General features: G+C 44.9%; 1 protein-coding gene across 1 annotated transcript in view; it reads left to right on the forward strand.

Annotated features, from left to right (window-relative positions):
* The window catches only part of LOC142802704 (uncharacterized), a 200421-nt gene that overhangs the window by 146181 nt on the left and 32885 nt on the right, over positions 1–21355 (forward strand). The gene's annotated exons all lie outside the window — the stretch shown is intronic.

Below are 21355 nucleotides of genomic sequence, written 5' to 3' on the forward strand. Positions count from 1 at the left end.
TTTAATGGCATTAGAAGCACATTAGGGGAGTAGTACTCATCTTTCAGAAAGCCGAATCTTTAAACCCTTTCTTAGAAGACAGACGATGGCATCTCCAACAGATCATTTTCCATTAGAATTCTATTAAAAGGGCACTAAAGGCAAAGTGAAGTCAATATTGACTGTTGAAATAGTCATCCAGAAACCTCGTAGTGCTAGTTTTCTGCCAAGGAAGTGCTTCTTTTGAAATTAATCACATTTTAATGGTCCGCATCATGTTAGTGCACTTCAAATCACCCGCGCCTGAAAGCGGTCTTTTAGACGTCACTGTTACCTTGCCAAATGTTGCTCGCTTTTACTACGCGGCTGCCGACACCAGTAGCAGCAGAGTGAAAGTAGCGGGAACCACAGTAGCAACAACAGCCATTGAACAATTTTCTGCAATCTCGGAGGCCATCATTCTGGTTGCTTGGTTAATTTTGCTCGTTATATGACACCACCTATCCAGGCTAACCAGCCGAAAACATTAACTTTTGAACATCTCATGCCATTTCGGGGATTAACGTCAGGCGGTTCTTTTTTTCTGTAAATCAAACAAACGGACAAGCAGCATAATATATCTCTTAATGCATGGAAATTTTTTTTATTGCAGTTAGTTTGATTAGTAGTGATCAACTGTTGGCAGAAACTCTCACATCATCAAGATCATTTCGCAAATGTCCCACTCGTGGTGCATATCGTGGGAGCTTAACTTCTTGGTAAGTAAGGCACTGCTGTTGATAATATTGCCATTTTAGACATTGTCATACATTAAGCTTTCACTGTGACGTAAATTGTCCTTTCCCTTCAGTGTCCCTTTTAAGTGAAAGATAGTTGGCAACCACAGCACCAGTGTGTGTGATATTCACATATATAAATTTTCATTCACGGTCGGTTGCATTTTCCTTGCTCATGAGTATGAAGGGCCTTGGATAATTTTCTAACATAGCCAGCTGCCAGTTTTAACATATTGGTTGTTACAATTTTCTTTCTTCAGCTTTTTCTTGGGTGCTTCAAACCATGTATCTACTGACTATTCGTGTATTCACTGGCTCTGAGATAATCATTAAACTCAAAAGGGCGCAGTAGGTTGTGTTGGCAGTATGCCACATTCATTAGCAGTCAAGGGTATTCTTATAATAGCTTGTTTTATAGTTTAGCTGTTGCTGCTGTAGCCTAGATTATTACTCTGCTGTATGCATCGCGAGGTCAAAAGCAGTTCAAGTTGCATAGCTATGCTAGCTAGTTTGGTGTTTGTTAAAATGTAGTCTTATAGACAGTGCAACTATGTGTCTGCCATCTTTGTCAAATTCAAGTCTTACAGTGTCCAGTTTTAATACTGTGTTTTTTGATAGCTGGCAACTGTCCCAAACATTGAAAAACTATAGGAAATAGATAATAATTTCAACATTAAATGTTTAATGCCCAGGTGTGACTGTGGAATTGCATCTGCTGAACAATTACTTCCAGGCATTACATAAGTGCAACATTGACATTTCATGTTGCAAAATATGTGTTAAGTATCATCCCTTCACATCAGATTGCGCCTTATTGTTAGATTTCTTGCTCAGTCTGGGAGTTTGTTACCTGTGGTAGTAGGAGACTGGCCAATTGAGTAAGCGATCACTTGGTTATCAACCTCGCTGTACTACTTGGTGTACTGCTAAGTGAGCTGTTTACTTTGTTGTTACTAGCACTGTTATCACTTGTAGAACTATTCAGGGGCAGCTAGCTATATGACCAACAAGGAGAAACAAGTATTTACCAGGCAATGAGTCGACTATGGCCAACAAATTCATGACACGTAGCACAGGAACAGCAGGTCTTCATGCTATCCTGTGTCTCTGTGATTGAAACATGTGGAGTTGATAATACTTTAGTGGGTTTTTTTTTTCCTCACACAGCAGCACCCTTTTTCTAGGTTGCTTCAACTGAATATTAAAGCACTCAATGCCAAACAGAATGCTTTCGTTACCAAGGTATAGAAGCACCAAAGCCTAACGAGAGTTGTAAAAACACATGGTTCATTAAGCACTTCATAGCTCTCATCACTTGATTTCATCTTCTGTCAGGTAATGTGTGCGTTGGTCTGCGAACCTTTGTAACAAGTAGTACGTCATTTGCATGTGTCAACCTTGCACATTAGTTTATAAAACACCCACTCAAGAGTTGTCACTTACCGTTATTGAATTTCATTCCTCATTAATTCTTTGCAAGTATATTTCTGAAGTAACTCGAGCAGATCATGAATTGCAGGCGCAGCTATTGCGATAAGTTGAAATGTTGCAGACATGCATGTTAGCATAGCAACCATTCATTAAAAAAACCAAATTATCTTTAACTGATCTTCCCATAAAGTAGTTGGAGATTATCGATGCAGAGTTCGTTGCCGGGAAAGCTATATTGAGCTCTTATCATTTGGTTCTACCAGCTGGGCATTTTCCACAGTGGCGAGACATTGTTCTGCAGTGGTTTCCGTGTGGTCTAGGACATGTTTATTCTGTAATGTGTCAATGTACTACATGCATGTGCGTTTGCCTGTATAAGAGGACTATGGCATCATTGGCATGTTGTTGTCACATTATCATTGTTGTTCATCACCTAGTGCGTTGATTGTGAAAGCATCGAGCTTTTTTTGGTGTTTCGGCACATAGACCCACCCATTCCCAAAGACGAAGATTGCTCAAAGTTCACCTTCCACTGTGTGTTACCATTTGAAGAAAGTGTGAAAAACCAGTGTTGACGCCTGTGCTCTCTCCCCCAAAAATGAGATGCTTCGAACATTCTAGCGTTAACCATCGCTTGTATCTTAGGTGTACACCCACAGTGCATACTGCACCGAGTATTGAAGCCACATTCAAGACAAACCATATAGTTTTGAAAAAAAAAAGAATGCTATTTTTAAATTTCTTATGCCTCACATACTTCTATCCAGCTTTGTCATTGAGAGAAAATATGCATATAATATATACACATATAATATGTAATGGTTGTAATTTCAATGCCTTAATCGGAAGCTCTTCAATATGCTGTGATACAGTAATGCCCTGCAGTGTTTGGTGTGTCTGCAGATGCGTTATCACCGACTAGATCTGCCGAAAGAGATCATGCTTAAAAGTGGACAGAAACATAGTTGAGCCGTCTTCCTGCCAGGATCTAGTGTCCAGCCCTCATTCAGATCAGTTGTAATTCCTGTAGAGTACATGCGTGTCATCGTTCATGAACCCTATTGTGATTGTATTCATTTAAGTAGCTAGCTCTGTTAGTTTGGCGAGCTGCTGAAGCAGTTCACGCAGACAAGGACTCAAAAGTGATAAACAGTAGTAGCGATAGAAAAGTCCCCTTAGATGTCTTTGCACTGCAGCCTAGCAATCGCTCTTTCTGATTGCTCAGTGGAAATACAGTTTTTATCAGTTTGTAAAAATTGTTATGCTGCTGCCCTTGCTTGCTACTTAGTTGCCAGTAGTACTTAAGTGCCCTAGTCTTTTTTGTTATATATTTGGCAGCACTGAGCACTGTTTGTGCAATATAGTATAGCTAACAATAGCTCCACCCTTGTAAAAATTGCTGCAATGTGTCCACAGTGCAGATGTGTATATGAGGTACTGTTGTAAGAGCATCATTTTAAACCATTTTGGAATGCTTATTCTGTTACCTTAGTCAGCTGGTTTGCCCACCTTCCACAGCCATCTTGCAATCTAAGTAATGTTTTGCAATGACTGTAGGACTGGAAAAGGGGTAAGGCCAGATGTCAGCTGATGCTGTTGCAATTTCTGGGGTTCGATCATGTCAAAAAGTGTTTATAGCTTGTTGCAGAAGAGCATGTTTTGCTATTTATTCTTGAAGTTATCGTTGTGGAATTGCCGTGCTGACTGTACGCTCAGTGGAGCACTTTGTTGTGGCGCCCGCCCTGTTCGTCCAAGTAATGTTGTCAGTTAAGGTAATATGAGATGTAGTTGTAAACAGCACAGCAGAATATAAATGTTATCCGTAAGTATGGAAAGCATAAGCTCTATGCACACAGAAGTTGGGGCAGTGCGGTGTCTTTATCGTTCTGCCTTTTGGCGGCATCCTTCACCAGTTTTCTCTAGTGTGAACACACGTTTGTAGTAACCCCATTATCACTCACTGTCTGCCCCTCAGGATTGTATTTTTGTAAACGTGGAGGTAAGAATAAAATGTGTCTATTAAAGTCTGCCTGTGGCATTCTGAACTTTTTCACATTTTAGCTCCTTGTACACGTGAAGACGCGGGCAAGCCCTTGTGAATAGAGTATTTTTTTTTTGCTTCTAGCAAAATAACAATTTTCAAACAATATTTATTGACCATTGTGGTCCTGACCTGGCAGAAGACATGAGGATTTCTTTCAGCAGACCTGGAAGGTTTTTAAAAACTGACTTCGTGAAGACGGTAATGTCAACTCGGGAACTTAAAAAAAAACGACAAGGAAGGACCACAAGTTAGGCATGAGCACCCACACCACCATGCACCGGGTCTAGTGTACAGATCATTGCTCAGGAAAAGGTAGGTGCTCTGTGGCTCTAGAAGTCGGAGCCAGTACCTCCGGCAATGAGGGCTACCACTTTACCAAAGGGCGCCCCCATATAATATCAAAGCAAGAAAGTCCAAATTGTGATTACATCGTGGACTCTTACGGTAAATTACAGCGTCTTTTATGCATAGTTTTCATGTGACGTCACGTCGTCGTCTGCTAGCGGTGTCTGCCATTCAACTGTGGCAGGCGTACGCTATATGTTCGATCGCCGTCCTTCTGCAGCCTGTCTACGTGGTAGGCGTTCATTTTACGATTTGCGAGTTGTTGCGGGTTCAAAAGATGGTGCCTGGCAGGTGGAAAGAATTCTGCCACCAATCATATTTTGCCGAGCTGTGTGGTCCGAGGACGGATGCGTTCACGCTGAGAAGCAATGATCAACATGAGCGATAGAGTTAACCACACTAGCTCGTTATGCACTGGTACGAATAGGCGTGCGCAGAAAAAAGGCATCAGGGGGGGGGGGCAGTTGTTCATCGCATTGCCCCCCCCCACTCCTCCCTATTATTTCAACACGTGGCATACTTTGCCCCCCCCCCCCCTCACATGCGCACATCTGTGCTAGTACCGACATGACGACAATTACGTGGACCTGCTACCAATACGATGCATGCCGCATGTCAACATTTTAATGGAGACCACCTATGGACGATTGTATCCGGCGGTTTCTACTGTATAGATGAAGTGGGAGCATAATTTTCTACAAAGAGTCGTAAATGATTGCAGTAGTGCTTCGACTATATCTACGTAAGGACTGCGTCATCACGTCAACGTTAGGAGTGATAGTGTCATCTTGGCTCGAGGCCTAACACGACAAGCAGTAGGATGCGTAACATTGATAAATTCTTCAGAGGCAGAACTTCTTAATGCCATTCGAATTCCAGAGGCATAAAGATTTCTTAATAGAAGGGTTGCCACCTTTTGGGGAACAAAACGGCCCTTCAACTGGGGAGGGGGGAGATAAAGGGATAAGTATACTGGAGATTAAATTATATTGACAAAGAACTGTGCAATTTAAAATTACATATGCTTATTCTACAGGGCTAAGATCGTGCAACGGAACCCCTTAGAGATAGTGCAGCAGTCTAGCATGCAATGATAAAATTCAGTTCGAAGGCAGATGACGGACTATTCTCATTCGTATGCTTACTTAAAACGCGTAATGAAGGAATTCTTAAAAAAAAAGGTCCGGGGTGGGTCTCACTGGCACCAGCTGGCGGTAATTCACTCCACCATCAGAGCAGGAATGGCCACCCTGGTTCAGTACTTGGCCACTACCTCCCTTATGAACGTACCAATTAACCCTTAGCCCTCAGTCCCCAGCGGCTGCGAAGCGACTGTCCAAGGCGGCGGTCGGACCTGCGACGCAGCGGAGGGTTCTAAGAGTCGCTGGGTCCGGTCAGGCCTCCATTGGAATCTGATCTGAACTGTGCTACGTTCAACGCTAGAACGCTATCTGGTGAGGTTATTCTATAGCTGTTGGAGGAATAAGAGGGTGGTAAATAGGATATGTAATATGGCTCAGCGAAATTAGGAAGACACGCGAGGCTTATACAGTGCTGAAGAACGGACACGTCCTATGCTACTGTAGATTAATTGACAGAAAAATATTAAAGTGGGGTTTCTTATCCACAAGAATATCGCTGGTAACATAGATACTCTCACTGATAGCACCAGTGAGAAGGTGGCAAGTATCATAATTTGTTTAACAAAAGGTACAAAATGGTGGTGGTACATGCCTACGCGCGTATATCGAGCCATGATCCTACATCGAGCACCTACATCGAGTGAGTCATTGATAAAGACAGTACAGACACAGTTCTGATGGGTAACTTTAATGCCGAAGTAGGCAAAAAACAGGTCGGAGATCATTTAGTGGGGGAATGTGTGCATCGGCTTTAGAAATGCAAGAGGAGAGTTGTTAGTATATTTCGCAGAACGCAATAATTTACGTATCTTGAATACTTCCTTCAGAAAACTGGCTAACCGTAGGTGGACGTGGCGAAGTCCTAACGGCGAAACTAAATATAGACTTCATTCTGTGTGCACACCAAGACTCAATGAATATCTGACGAGAATCATTACGGAGTGCGCAGTCGAAGTTGTTGGTGAAGTAGTAAGACGGGACACTGGCAAGCTGTACCAGGAGACGAAGAACCTTAAGAAACGCTATAGCATGGAAACCTCAAACACAATAGACAAAATAGAGCTAGTGGAGCTCTCGAAGTTAATAGGCGTAAGGCAGCCCGACATCGGAAGGTATAACAAGGAGAGAATGAGCAAGCTGTAAAATGCGGCATAAGTCGACAAGCTGCGAAGGCAAACTTGTACATAGGCAAAAATCGGATGTATGCATTAGAGGGACTCTAAAGCCAACTTTATGTCGACGTTGATTGTTGAAGTAGTGGTCCAAAAACCTCGTAGTGTTACTTTTGTGCCAATGAAGGGCTTATTTTCAAATAAAATCGCGTTTTAGTGGCCCGCATTGGGTTAACACACTTCAAATCACCGGCCTCTAGAAGCGGACCGACTCGCGTCACTGTTGCCGTGCACAACGTTGTCCGGCTTTACTGTGTGGTCGCCGACACTATATACTAGACACAACGAAAGCAGTGGGAGCCACAGCAGCAACAGGTAAGAGGCCGCCCGTTTTGGCAATAGGGCAGCGATTCAGTGTACTGCATCGTTTCTAGCAGATGGATCTTTCCTGTGTACAAGTACGCCGGCGCAATTCATAAAACCGTCTCATTGAACACGTCATATATCCAGACACTTGCCCCAATGCCACGTACCCCACATGTTTTTTTCATGTCGCCCACCCCTGATGTAAGGTTTCATACGGAGCCTTTGAGGTTATAGTAAGTAAATAAATAAAAAAGCAACGCTCAAACACGTGAGCGAGGCGAGGTGCTTGAGCATTTGCTGCCTTAACCAGATGGGTGGATGCAGTTGTCAGTTCACATAGGCGTGCGCAGGGTTCCTTATCGGGGTTAGGGGGTGATGTGGTTAATCTCAGCACCCCTCTCTATATTATGTCGCTGCTTGCATAGGCCAGATATTGTGTCCCATGCTTGGCCTGGAGCTCACACGCAGCCACCATGCTCAGCTTCCTGGTTCCAGCGTGGGATCTGAAGATCCGCCTCTTTGCAGGGCCCCAGTAAAGTCATTTTTCCAACTCAGGGTCATCCCAATAAACGTGACGCTTTTTTCCACCTATTCGTGTATCTATCCACTTCTACAATTTAAAGGGCCACTCACCAGGCCCCATACCAAATTTTAGTTAGACAGTGGAAGTTTTTGGATGTCTGATGAGGAACATTTTGCCCCAAAATTTTTCGAATCGGTTCATCACGAGCGGAGAAAACAGATTTTTTTTTTTTTTTTTTTTTTTGAAGCGGCGCGAAACGAGGAGGCGAGCTCGAAACCCTTGCCGCTCCCCCGAGCACGCGAGCGGCATTGCTTTGTTTACCAGCGTTGTTTTGTGGTCTTGTGCCTGTTTGTGCGGGATGGTTCGGAAACGCTGGCTTAAGGCCGTTTCACATGACACGAAAAGTAGCGATTTTCAGGCTGCGAATTCGCTCGCAGCGACAAAAAAGGGCAGTTGTTCCTGCCGCAGCGGTCCGCGGTGAGCTTCCAACATGTTGGAAATTTTCGCTCTAATCGCAGCGGTGGGAGCGATTTTTGGTCGAGACCCGTCGAGATAGGGCTGGTCCGGCCAAGCCGTCGAAATAGAGCCGACGTGTTTGTTTTGGTAATGGCCGATGCTGTGCATTTTAAAATGAATTTAGACGGGAAAGTGTTCTTAAATGACGAAACGTGTGGGCCCTTCGTTACCGTTCACGGAAACTTCATAATATCATAATGCACATATTATATTACATTCGTGTCTGACACTGAGAGCGGTGGCAAGAACTCGCCGCTCCAGTCGCAGAGCGAAAATCGCGGTCGATGTGAAGCAAAACCACCATTAGTGACAATTGCGAACAGAGCGAACGGTACGATTTTTTTCGCTGTAATCGCAGCATGTGAAACAGCCTTTAGGCGAGGTATAGGTGAGCACAATGAGTGCGCGAACGCGTAGGAGCGTTCCACGGTGGTCGTCAGCTCGATGCGCTGACCGCGGCGACACGAACGCATGCGAAATGCCGACACATTAGCCCCGCATCTCATTGCAATTCACGGGAGAAATATGAAAAAAAAAACGCTCACATTCTCTTATTGCATCTCAATATTAATCTAGTTGCCCCGCCGCGGTGGTCTAGTGGCTAAGGTACTCGGCTGCTGACCTGCAGGTCGCGGATACGATTCCCGGCTGCGGCGGCTGCATTTCCGATGGAGGCGGAAATGTTGTAGGCCTGTGTGCTCAGATTTGGGTGCACGTTAAAGAACCCCAGGTGGTCGAAATTTCCGGAGCCCTCCACTACGGCGTCTCTCATAATCATATGATGGTTTTGGGATGTTAAACCCCACAAATCAATCAATATTAATCTAGTTTTACTAATCTCTTCAAGCAACAAATTACATAAACTGCGCATGCCGCGGTAAATAATTTTCGCCTTGTCACGTGCCACTGTTTGCAACGTCAGAGCAGAGTCGTCTACGCAGAGGGCCAACGTCACTGCATTGCCGTGTAAGTAGAGCCATTCATATGCGCACGCCATGCCCTCATTATCTGGGCGCGCGCCGGCAGAAGGGAGGGGGAGCAGTGTTCGCCTTGAAATTTGACCCATTTCCGCGGTAAGTAGCGTTGCAAATTTTGGCAGACGTGATCATGAACGCCTCGTCTACGCATTCCGCTTGTCAGCTCAAAATTGTCAAACCTGGTGAGTGCCCCTTTTAAGATCAGATCTAGTATTTATTTATTTATCTTGAAACTCGGCACAAGACGTGCAACGACCTTCTCGCCCAGATCGTTATGTCAGCTGGGGCCGCTTTGTAACCAGCGGTCGTGGCCTCGTAACCAAATTACAACCAGTGTAAAGCAACTTTTAAGAGCCATTACAAACCATGCTGACTGAAACACCACCTTCGCTTTTTTGGGGCAAAGGTTCTTAAAGTGGCACCGTTCGTCCCTCGTTGTTGTAGTCGTAGTGTGTAACAAGTGTTGACCTGCAAGGTGGTGCCTTGACCTGCAAGGTGGTGACCTGCAAGGTGGTGCCGGTGGGAGATTTCTCCTGTGCTTTGTTGAACTATAAAAAGTTCGCGGCGTGTGCGTTATCTAAAAACCGAATGCTCCTGTCTCTCATTCCCCATCAGCAGCCATTGGCATGTTCCAGTAGGAAACGTTAGTAGAAGTAGAACTGTTAAAAGCCGACTTCTGCTGTCTCTCATCCCCAGTAGCAGCCATTGTTTGCCTCCAAGGTAGTGCCTGGTGAGATTTCTCCTGTGCCTGATTAAACAATGAAAATTTTTGTTCAAAACGCCGTTGATTGATGAAATAAACCAACGAAAGACGCCAGATGTTTTCTAAAAGCAAAACGAAAAGATGCCAAATGTTTCTAAAGCAAAACAAAAAGAAGACGCCAGCTGCTTAACGAAAGACGCCAGGTGTTTTCTAAAGTAATGATTTTATAATGAAAACCATATCGATACAGGTTTGTAGTTGCCGATGCTCGTTGCCGTCGGTGTGTGCTCGTATGGTACCTTGAGCACTATCTGACAGGAAAAGGTTGCTACGTTATACTTGCTGGGCGTAACCTCCTTGGTTTTAGAAAGGTGTAGCGAGAGTTGGGCCGCAGTGCCATAAATACAGTGAACTAGTATATACCGTGAACTCGAGGTGTTTAAAAGTGGGAAGTAGACCCGAAGCGCAAGCCGTAAGGAACTGTGCGTGTTCCACCTCTCGTTTAGTCGTTGGAATGTCCGCTGGATAGCGGTGTTTCTATGTGGGGAATATATGATGAAAATATGCGAAATGGTGGTACTTGGAGTGTTGAATAGATGGACGAACGGACACACAGACAGATGCATGGATGGACGCATGAACGGACGCAGGGGCGGATGCATGGATGGTCACACAGACGGACGCATGGAGGGACGGGCGGATGGACACATGGACGGTCACACAGACGGACGCATGGACGGACGGAAGCAAGAACGAATTGACGGACGAATGCTTCGCCCCACTCTCCATCATTCACTCCGTGGATATGCTGCCATTTTCTTTAGGAGCGAAGCTCCTTAATGTGTTGGTTGAGCGTGCTGTTGTAATTGTATGTAGCCACCTCTTGTTACCTCTTGAACCGGCCGTAGAGGGCAGTACTTGTATATACAACAAATGCATATACGCTGAAACATGCAAATGGTACGATACTAGAGGACGTTACTTGTAGTATGATAAATAATAAAAATCGCAGCATATCTATAGAGTGAATGGTGAGTGGGGCGAAGCGTCCGTCATTCCGTCCATGCTTCCCGCCGTCCGTTCATCCGTGCGTCCGTCTATTCGTACATGCGTTTGTCCCTGTGTTTGTCCATGTGTCCATCCGTTCATCCATTCGTGCATCCGTCCCTGCGTTTGTCCATGCGTTCATCCGTCCATGCGTTCATCCGTGCGTTCGTCCGTCCGTCCATGTGTCAAACGGACAGACCACGGACGCGGCCAGCGGATGGTTCATGGTTGACCGATAAAAAAGCATGATACGCGCAAGGCGGCGACGGCTCGCACTCGAAGACGAAACCCCGAATGTGCGAGCGTGCGAGAAAAATAGGAATGACGTCACACAAAGACGTTGGCGATCGCGTGTTCGTCGGGGGTGCAGTACGCTAGGGGGTGCGGTGTAGTCAAATAAAAGCAGTTGTGGCGCGCGCGTGTTCCGAAGGTCAGCGGATGGAGAAGGCTGCAGAGCGGCGTGCGCGCAAGGCGGCGACGGTTCACGCGCGAAGACAAAACCCCGATGTGCGAGCGCGCGAGGCAGATGCGTGCCATGAACATTCGCGGCGGCGCCGACAAGATCCCGGCGTACGAAAACGGGATGCTGAAGCGGTGTGACAGCGGCGTGCGAACCCAGCTTCGCTCCACTTTCCATCATTCACCCCGTGGTTATGCTGTCATCTTTAAAGATGATAGTCTTTCTTGGGGTACTTCGACGCAGAAATTTTGGTCTGTCTGTCTGTTTTTGTCTGTCTGTACATTTGTCAGTTTGTCCACCGTAACGATACCCTTAGCGGCTAACCCCATCCGCAGCGCCCACCAATATTGCTCAAGTTTCAGCGTTCATACTTGTGCGATTGTCAATTAAAAAATTGGCAGATCCCACGTGCAGTGGCAATCGATGATATGCGAAGCTCGAATGAGAAAGGTTGATATGTCACTTTAAAATCAGCACGATATTATAGAAGTACCGCCATCGAGTGGACATTCCAAGGAATAAACGAGAGATGGCTACCTACTACTGCTACGACGACTACTACTATTATTACATACATCGCTGACGCATGACCTACGGCTTAAGGAGCTTCGCCCCTAAAATATGGCTCTGGCCCAGGTGAGGAAAACGTCATCTGTCTGGCTTTACTATCCAAATACACACTCGCTAATCAAATGGGACACTAGTGAAATGCCTATCAAGAAGAAAATTCAATCAGAACTACTCAATCCTTGGCCACACCCTCAAAGCAGGCAAACGTCAGGCAAGCCAGGCGGCATAGAAAGCATTATCCGGCTGTTGATGATGATATTGATGATGATTATGATGGCGCGTTAAATATGGCCGTACCCGCTCAGGGTGATCAGCCAAGAACTGATTACCTGAGTTAGGTGTTTTCAATATTGAATATTTATGAAAACAATAATGTACGTGAAACAAAGAGAGTCCTATAAGTGTTATTCTCCAGTTCATACGAGAGACAATAATGATTGCCTTGAATAACACTAAACGTGTTTAAAAGTATTTCATACTAATAAAAATAATAGTAAAAATAACTATTTTAATTGTTCTAATTCTGCACTAATCAGACACAATTAGGCAGTTCAAGTCTTATTCGTTTTATTTCGTAAAGGTAAGCAGAAGTGGCATCAAAACATTCTTGTGGCTGAAGCCCAAAATCAAAGCACTGAAGGTCACTTGTCAAATTCAGACCCAGCTTAAAGAGCAGAATATCAAGTAGTCGTTTTCTTAGTAGTCTGTACAGGTAACATAAAAAAATAATGTTTTATTGTTTGGGGTTCTAAACAAAAGTGTCATAGAGGTATCACTAGACCAGCCCTGTATGAATACAAATTTAACGGAAGGACACGACAACGTAATCTATTTATTGCGAGAAAAGTTGTTCGTTGGGCAGTATTGCAATGGGCATTCGTGTTTTGACTCCTCTTATGTCAGTATTTGTGTGCGTAGTCTTTAAACATAAATACATTGCAATGCTGAGTAACTCAGGGGACGAATTGCAACTCAAGATTACGGAGTTAGACAAGGAGAGCAGAAAGGTGGGTCTTAAAATTAATGTGCAAAAAACGAAAGTAATGTACAACAACCTCGGAAAAGAACAGCGTTTCGAGATAGGTAATAGTGCACTTCAAGTTGTAGAAGACTATGTCTACTTAGGGCAGGTAATAACCGCGGAGCCAAACCACGAGATTGAAGTAACTAGAATAATAATAATGGGGTGGAGCACATTTGGCAAGCACTCTCAAATTATGACAGGTAGATTGCCACTATCCCTCAAGAGGAAGGTATATAACAGCTGTGTCTTGCGGGTACTTAGATATGGAGCAGAAACCTGGAGACTTACAAAGAGGGTTCAGCTTAAATTGAGGACGACGCAGCGAGTAATTGAAAGAAAAATGGTAGGTGTAACCTTAAGAGACAAGGAGAGAGCAGAATGCACTAGGGAACAAACCGGGGTTAAGGATATCATAGGTAAAATCAAAAAGAGGAAATGGACATGGGTCGGGCATGTAGCGCGTAGACAGGATAACCGCTGGTCATTGAGGGTAACTAACTGGATTCCCAGAGAAGGTAAGCGAGTTAGGGGGAGACAGAAGGTTAGGTGGGCAGATGAGATTAAGAAGTTTGCGGGTATAAATTGGCAGCAGCAAGCACAGGACCGGGTTAACTGGCGGAACATGGGAGAGGCCTTTGTCCTGCAGTGGACGTAGTCAGGCTAATGATGATGATGATGATAATGATGATGATACACGTACGTGGTCATACCTATACAACATCATGAAGCGGCTAGACAGACGCGGCGTTTGTACTTATCTTCACAACGTCAGTGGCGAGGCAACACAAGCTTCGCCTTAGCAACAAACACCACGGGGCATTTTGTCCTGTTGCTTCTTGCGTTCCATCTTTAGAAGTACCTGAGAAATTGTAAACGAGTCGTGCGTAGTCTCAACGTCGCGGTGATTCCTCAATATCGTTCGCATGCACAGTAGGCGAGGCTCCCTTCGGAGTCCCCCGAGGAAAGCAACGAAACGACACCGTCGCCCGCATGTGACGCTTTGTTTGTCGCGCTGTTTTCTGAACGGCCGCATATATTAGTGCGCCATTAGACGGGCTGAGCGCGGTTTATGCGGCATGCATACTCGTTTCCTCATTGCTGGACGGTGCGCGCTCCTTCTACCTATAGTGTCAGCTATGCTCGTGACGGTTGTGACGCGCAAAGCTGCGCGGGGAAACAGGAATAAAGAAAGGGTGCAGTGGCATTACCTATTAATAAAAAAAGAATGAAAAAAAGCCTTCGTCCCCACTTCCTCCAAGCGACACAACGTGCGCCCCTTCCTAGGTAATAGGGCTAATAGATAGGTAATAGGGCTTCTTCCAAGGTAGCTGGCTCCCCGTCGTTGTCCGCATAGCCGATCTTCGCCCTGAGGAGACGCATTCGTAAGAGAGATAGAATGAACGATTTATATACATGATAGTTGAAAGATGGGAACTGTACAGATGTTCGGTTCATGATTCAGCTCTTATTTACAAAACGCTTCGGCTTTTATAGCCCGTCGATTCTTTACACAGCAGTTCGAAGAAGGCGGTGACCACTGTTGCCGCAAATCAGGTGACGTCATGTCTCTGTAATCCACCCGCCAGAAATGGTTCAGAAATCGGGCCACTCGTGAGAAGAAGAACGTGGGTGGGAACGTCCAATAGTAATCACGAGTGCCCCACACAATGACGCAACCGGCCCACGCCTTGAAAGCACTGCAGGGTGAGGAGGTAGAGTCCGGAGGGCGAAAGTTGAGCTCCTCTGGGGAGAAGGCCACTGACACAAACGTCAGCAGCAGTCCATGGCTGCTTTCAGCTACATTTCCAGAACTCTCTCGAACATGGCAGTCCAAACGCCCGATCCCTGAGAACGGCTTCTTCGACGCCTTTCCACGCTTCCGAACTGTTGGAGTTTTGCGATGGCCTCACTTGGATGACAACAGCCGAGTCGAGAGGTTGACTTCATGAGAACAGCCACAGTGGCGCCGTACCACGCTGTTCGAGCCCGTTCAACAAAAGGGTTGTCTCGCGAAGCTTTCGTTGAGACCCGATCACTACCTGGAACCTCTGCAGGACAGCGTCTAGCCGACTGGGTGCCGATGGCGTTGAAAGCAACCTAGCAGACCGACTTACGCACAATGGCGTCTGCCCAGATGAACTGCCGGGCCAAACGTAACAGCTCCTCCGCCGCCCGAAAAATCTCGGCTGGCCAGCGCTCCCAACCGTTGCGCACCAAGAGAATGAGTGGTGACGAGAACAATGGCCTGGCCAGGAACCTCCACCTGCAAACTTGCAACCAACTCCCAAACCACCTTACACAACAGCGAAACGAACCACACAAAACAATACCATGCCGCAGTCAAGTGCATTGGACTCGCTTAAAACCCTCCAGGCTTCCCAAGAAACACAAACAAAAAAACCGCACGCTAAAATTTTGACACAATTTTGTGCCGCCAAAGTTTCAACAATCATGGATGTGGAGATGCTTACTAAAGATGGATCAATTTGCAGCGCAAAAAAAAAAGCAGAAATGCAGGTGCAATTCGGCACCAGACAAAAATAAACAAACTCTTTCAAAACTAGCTTTCTTTTACTATCCTCCCTACTAACTTGTAACACATCTGATAACTCAACACTAACCTAATAAAACACAACTACATGGTTTTCACAGGAATGCTACCAGACGCTATACATTTTTTTAATACATACTGCAGACCATGGTTAGGTCCAAGCAGGGGGGCACAAGAAGATAAAATGCAAAAATACAAACAATACAAGCAAACAAGGCACTTATACAGGGGGTAATTCATTCCACTCTTGTATCGTACGCGGAAAAAAAGAGTACTTGAAGGTGTCAGTAGCAGCAAAATATGGGGCGAAAGCATTCGGGTTGTGGTGCCTCGTAGGTCTTGTTTGTAACGGTGACAAGAACGGAGATGGGTCAATGGACAGTGCACCTTTACTTAGTGAAGAAAGGAAATCAAGACGGAAGCACTTTCTCCAGGATACACAAGGTATCTGTGCGCATTCTTCATTCTATCAATACATACTTAAAACGTAGTCGTGAGTACCTACTAGTAGGACACCCTGACTCCAAAGAAAACTCTCTCGCAACAAATCAAACTGCGTCATATAACTACGTGAAGCGTATCCCTAACCTCAAAGTTTGGTAAAGAACAACTTTCAGCTCAAAAGATCACATGATCCTTAAGCACTCCCTAAAATAACAAAATAAAGGGAATAAACCTCTCGTATTACTACACGCTCGTTTGCTGAATGTAGCTTCATGTCAGCCCATTTTTAAAAGAACGCACGGGACTTTGTTGTGTGCCATAGCACGACATCATACTGTCATTCAAAGAACGCTAGTATACCAACACACATTTAACCATAGGCCGTTTCCCTGTAACTCAACTAAGCCCAACTTAACACGTGTCTGAACCTAAATGTTCACAAAGAATAACACGCAAAGAAAATAACACTTAATGCCGTACACGTCAGGAGCGCGTAATAAAACCAGCGTAAGTTTTGTGCAAAAAAAAAACATGTACCAAACGATTCTCAAACATGGCCATTTTCGCTTCTGGTTTTATTCTGACATATTTATTAACAATATTGGCTCATCTACTCTCTTAAGACGGTCGACAACTTCGCGCTACACACTAAAAGGTACAAAGCATACAAACCACGGCTCCGCTCGATGCTTTCGAAATCAGCGGGGTGTCCGTATCTGCATTCATGGCAAACGTGCTCTTACATAAAAAATTGGCAGATCCCACGTACAGTGGCAATCGATGATATGCGAAGCATGAATGAGGAAGGTTGATATGTCACTTTAAAATCAGCACAACGTTGCGAAGGGGAGAAAAATTATGCCGTACATTACTTCCGTGTCATGATTATCATGTTTGCATGTGTCGTTTACCTTCATCTATTCACGTCACGTGATACCACATTTAGTATATGTGGAGCTACTTTGTCATCATTGACGTCACGTAACGCCAAATTTGGTATATGTGGAGCTAGCGAAATGGCCGAGAACGTATCATAAAGGGCCCAATATACTACAACGTAACGTTGACGCGCGCGAACGCTGGCCACAGCGACGCTACGTTAGCAAAACGCGAGAACTCTATAGTCTGACGGCAGGCGCGACCAGCGTCCGTCGGCGTGGCCCGACGGCAACGGGCGCCAAATGCAACATGCTGCATTTCGGATTTCGCGCCGATGCGTTACCCAGACAGCCCTGCGTCGGCCTCTTTTTGTGACGGAGGGATGCCGAACGCGCTGAAACGCGCATGCGTCAAAGCAACATATGGCAGGACCGGCGCCGTGGCAACGCAGGCGTGACCGCACCGTGGAAGATTCAGTGATGTCCTGCCAGACAACTAGAAGTCACTTTAACTATAATAATTTGTCGTGTCCCTCCGTTAAACTTGTATTCATACAGGGCTGGTCTGGTTAATCTCTTCTACGCAACTTTTGTTTAGAACCCGAAACAATAAAACATTATTTTTATGTCACCGGTACAGACTACGAACAAAAAGACTACTTGATATCCCGTTCTTTAAGCTGGGGCTGAATTTGACAAGTGACAATATACTTACTTTCGGTGCTTCGACTTTGGGCTTCAGCCATAAGAATGTTTTTGATGCCGTTACGAAACAAAATGAATGAGACTTGAACTGCCTGATTGTGTCCGATTAGTGCAGCGATAGCTTAACATTTAAAAATAGTTATATCTACTGTGATTTTTATTAGTATAAATTATTTTTAAGCATGTTCAATGTTAGTCAAGACAATGATTATTGTCTCTCCTCTTAATGGGCGAACAACATTTATAGGACTCTTTTTCTTTTACGTACATTATTCTTTTCATAAATATTCAATATTGAAAACACCTAACTCAGGTAATCAGTTCTTAGCCGATCATACTGAGCGATTAGGGCCATATTTAACGCGCCATCATCATCATCATCAACAACAGCCGGATAACGCTTTCTATGCCGCCTGGCTTGCCTGACGTTTGCCTGCTTGGAGGGTCTGGCCGAGGATTGAGTAGTTCTGATTGAATTTTCTTCTTGATAGGCGTTTCACTAGTGTCCCATTTGATTAGCGAGTGTGTATTTGGATAGTAAAGCCAGACAGATGACGTTTTCCTCACCTGGGCTAGGGGCTTATTTTAGGGGCGAAGCTCCCTAAGCCGTAGGTCATGCGTCCGCGATGTATGTAATAATAGTAGTAGTCTTCGTAGCAGTAATAGGTAGTCATCTCTCGTTTATTCCTTGGAATGTCCACTGCATGGCGGTGCTTCTATATGATGAATATATCATGAAAAGATGCGAGATGGTGGTACTTGGAGCGTTCCCTAGATGAACGTACAGACGGAAGCACGGACAGACAGACAGACAAGCAGACGGACGGATGGATGGACACACGGACGGACATACGGTGCACGGAAGGACGCACGGACATACGATCGGACGGATGAACAGACGCACGAAGAGACGCACGGATGGACGCACCGACGCACGATCAGACGCACGGACAGACGCACGGACGGATGAACAGACGCACGAATGGACGCACAGATGGACTCACCGACGCATGAACCAACGAACAGACGGACGCACAGACAGGCGGAAGAACGGAGGGACTGATAAATGCTTCGCCCCACTCATCATCATTCACTCCGTAAATATACTGTGACTTTTTTTTCTCTGCTTCTCTTCCTCCGCAGAAATTACCAGTAAACTTGTTCCTGTAATCCGTGCTTGTGGCCTTAGTCTCTAGCAACGAAAGTATCATACGGATGAGGAATCCAAAAGTGATTCAGACGGAGCTGAGAGCCGCTACAGCCCACTATCAAATCATCACAGAGGTCCGACAGCTCGGCAAGGGAGACATTCTATGCTTCTAGTCTGACCAGCTCTGTGTTCGAGACCTACTAAAGTGCACGATGTGCGCTACCAACCCGGTGAGCGCATTCAAACCACCTCATCTAGCATGCGTCAAAGGCCTCGTTCGAGGCGTCGATGTCAACTTGACTCCACAAGAGATACTAGATATGTTTTCCGAAGTGTATAGGTGCGATAGCGGTTTATAGATGTTGTCGAGTTGTGGCCAACAACAAGGTCTCAACTGAGTCAGTGACTATCACATTTGCCGGGTCGAGTCACCCAACTAAAATCAAAACGTCACCTTCAATATACAGAGTGTAGCCGCTATTAACTCGTCCCCTACAGTGTATAAAGGGTTGGTGCTATGGGCACACAGTGAATGCAGGTCAGTACCTAGATGCAGAGTTCGTGGTGAGACGCCCAACTCAAGTGACTGTAGTAGTAATGAAGAAAAGTACTGTCTTTGCCATGAAGCACACTGTGCTGATAACCTAAATTGCTCAACCAAGGCACGTGAAATCCAATTTTTGAAATTGTCGGCAGAAGACGATGCTTCTGAAAGGATTCTATCGCTGAAATTCAGGCCTGATCTCAACGGTACGTCGGTGCAGCAGCACGCCTTAACATAGCAATGGAAGCATCACTTTCCCTGTCAATTGCGGACATGATCGAAAAGGCTGCGGATAAGGCTATGCAACGCCTTGCTACCACCCTGTGTGAGTCTATGTCGCATATTATAAACAAATGGCACAAGTCTATGGAGCACAGATAGCTATAAGTACGGCTTAACAAAATGCTGAGTCTGCACACTCGCCATACACACTGGGGTTTCTCACCATACACACTGGGGTTTTATAACAGATCAATGTGGCCAACGGTTGTGGGACTGGTCGGTAGACAACGATTTCTTGGTGCCTAAACGCTAGAACTCCCACATTTATTCGAGGTCGTTCACCCTTTGCCTTAAATTTAAGCTTTGGAAGCTCGGCTACTGCTAGTACATCATAAACAGCCCTGGATTGCGCCTCCAACAGTGACCACTTTCCTATAATGTTCAACATCGCTTGCCCCGTTAAAACATCATGTTCCCATGCCCGGATCTTTATAAATTATTCAAAATTTAATGACGACCTAAAAGCTGCTTCAGATTCTCTTTCTCAATACGTCGATGACTCTAAAGCTATAGAAATAAGCGCAGTAATTAAAGGGGCATACAAAAAAGTTGAATTTGCTGTTCAGTCAGCGAAGAGAGGACCCTATAACCCATGGTGGAATTCCGACTTCTCACGTGATCACAGACGACGACGGGCAGCTTAGAAGAACCTAATTCATAAGCAGGCCTTCAAGAACTGGTCTTATTACAAACTTCATTTAAACGCACAGTGACCCAGGATGAAGAAGAGTATGAAAAGAAACATTTCAATTTTCTTTCAAAACCTAAAGATAAGAAAGCTTTATCTCGGTATATGCGATCTCGAAAAGTCTTGCCGTCTTCAGTAAATATATGAAAGGCTATCATAGCAAGAAACGACGAGGTCTTTAGTGTCAATTGGCAGAGGTCTAGAAATTAAGTTTACTTCGACTATGGCTTTCAAGAGGCGAAAGTCTAGCATAAGCGCTTACTTCGAAAAGGTAACACTGTCTGAAGCATCAAAAGTGATTCGAGATTTACTCTCGTTCGCTCCTGGTCATGATGAAATCACAGTTTTTATGATTAAATTTTTATTCAAGCTATCGCCCGGTGACGTCCTAAATTTTATAAACTACTCAAGAACTCCTGGATACCGTATCACTGGAAAATAGCTAAGGTAATTCCATTATTAAAAAAGCAAGGATTAGATTTTAGCATAGAAAATATGAGACACATCTCGCTAACTTCTAACATGGTCAAGCTCATAGAGAGGGTCCTAAATGACCAAATAAATGTCTGTATGACAAATAAGTTAATAGTAAAGCCAAACCTAATTGGTTTTTGTAGAGAATGCTCAATTTGGTGTGCTCATGCGGATTTAGATAGTCGAATACAGCTTGCTCATAAAAAGAAACAACACCGCGTTAGTAGCTCTCGACATAGCTAAAGAATCCTGACAGTGTCGAGCCCTCCATTTAGCAGAATTCTTAAAATCAAGAGAATGTTATTGTGTGAAGGATGGATGTTGTTAACATAAATTCAAACAGAAACGTGGAGTTCCCCAAGGGGCTGTCTCATTTCCAGTATTATTCAATATACTGATGAGCTCTATCCCAATTGACCCGAATGTCAGTGTCTGCATTTAGGCCGATGATATCGTGTTTTTCGCTGCACACAGCGACATTTACTCATTGCTTGATTGATATGTGGGGTTTAACGTCCCAAAACCACCATATGACACTTACTCATCGCACTAAACATTGAAAAGATATGTTAATACTCTAGAAGTTTCGTTACTGTCAATTTAATTATCATTAAACATCAGTAA

The sequence above is a fragment of the Rhipicephalus microplus genome, chromosome 1 (genome assembly GCF_043290135.1).
Source record: "Rhipicephalus microplus isolate Deutch F79 chromosome 1, USDA_Rmic, whole genome shotgun sequence".
In the NCBI taxonomy this organism is placed as follows: domain Eukaryota; kingdom Metazoa; phylum Arthropoda; class Arachnida; order Ixodida; family Ixodidae; genus Rhipicephalus; species Rhipicephalus microplus.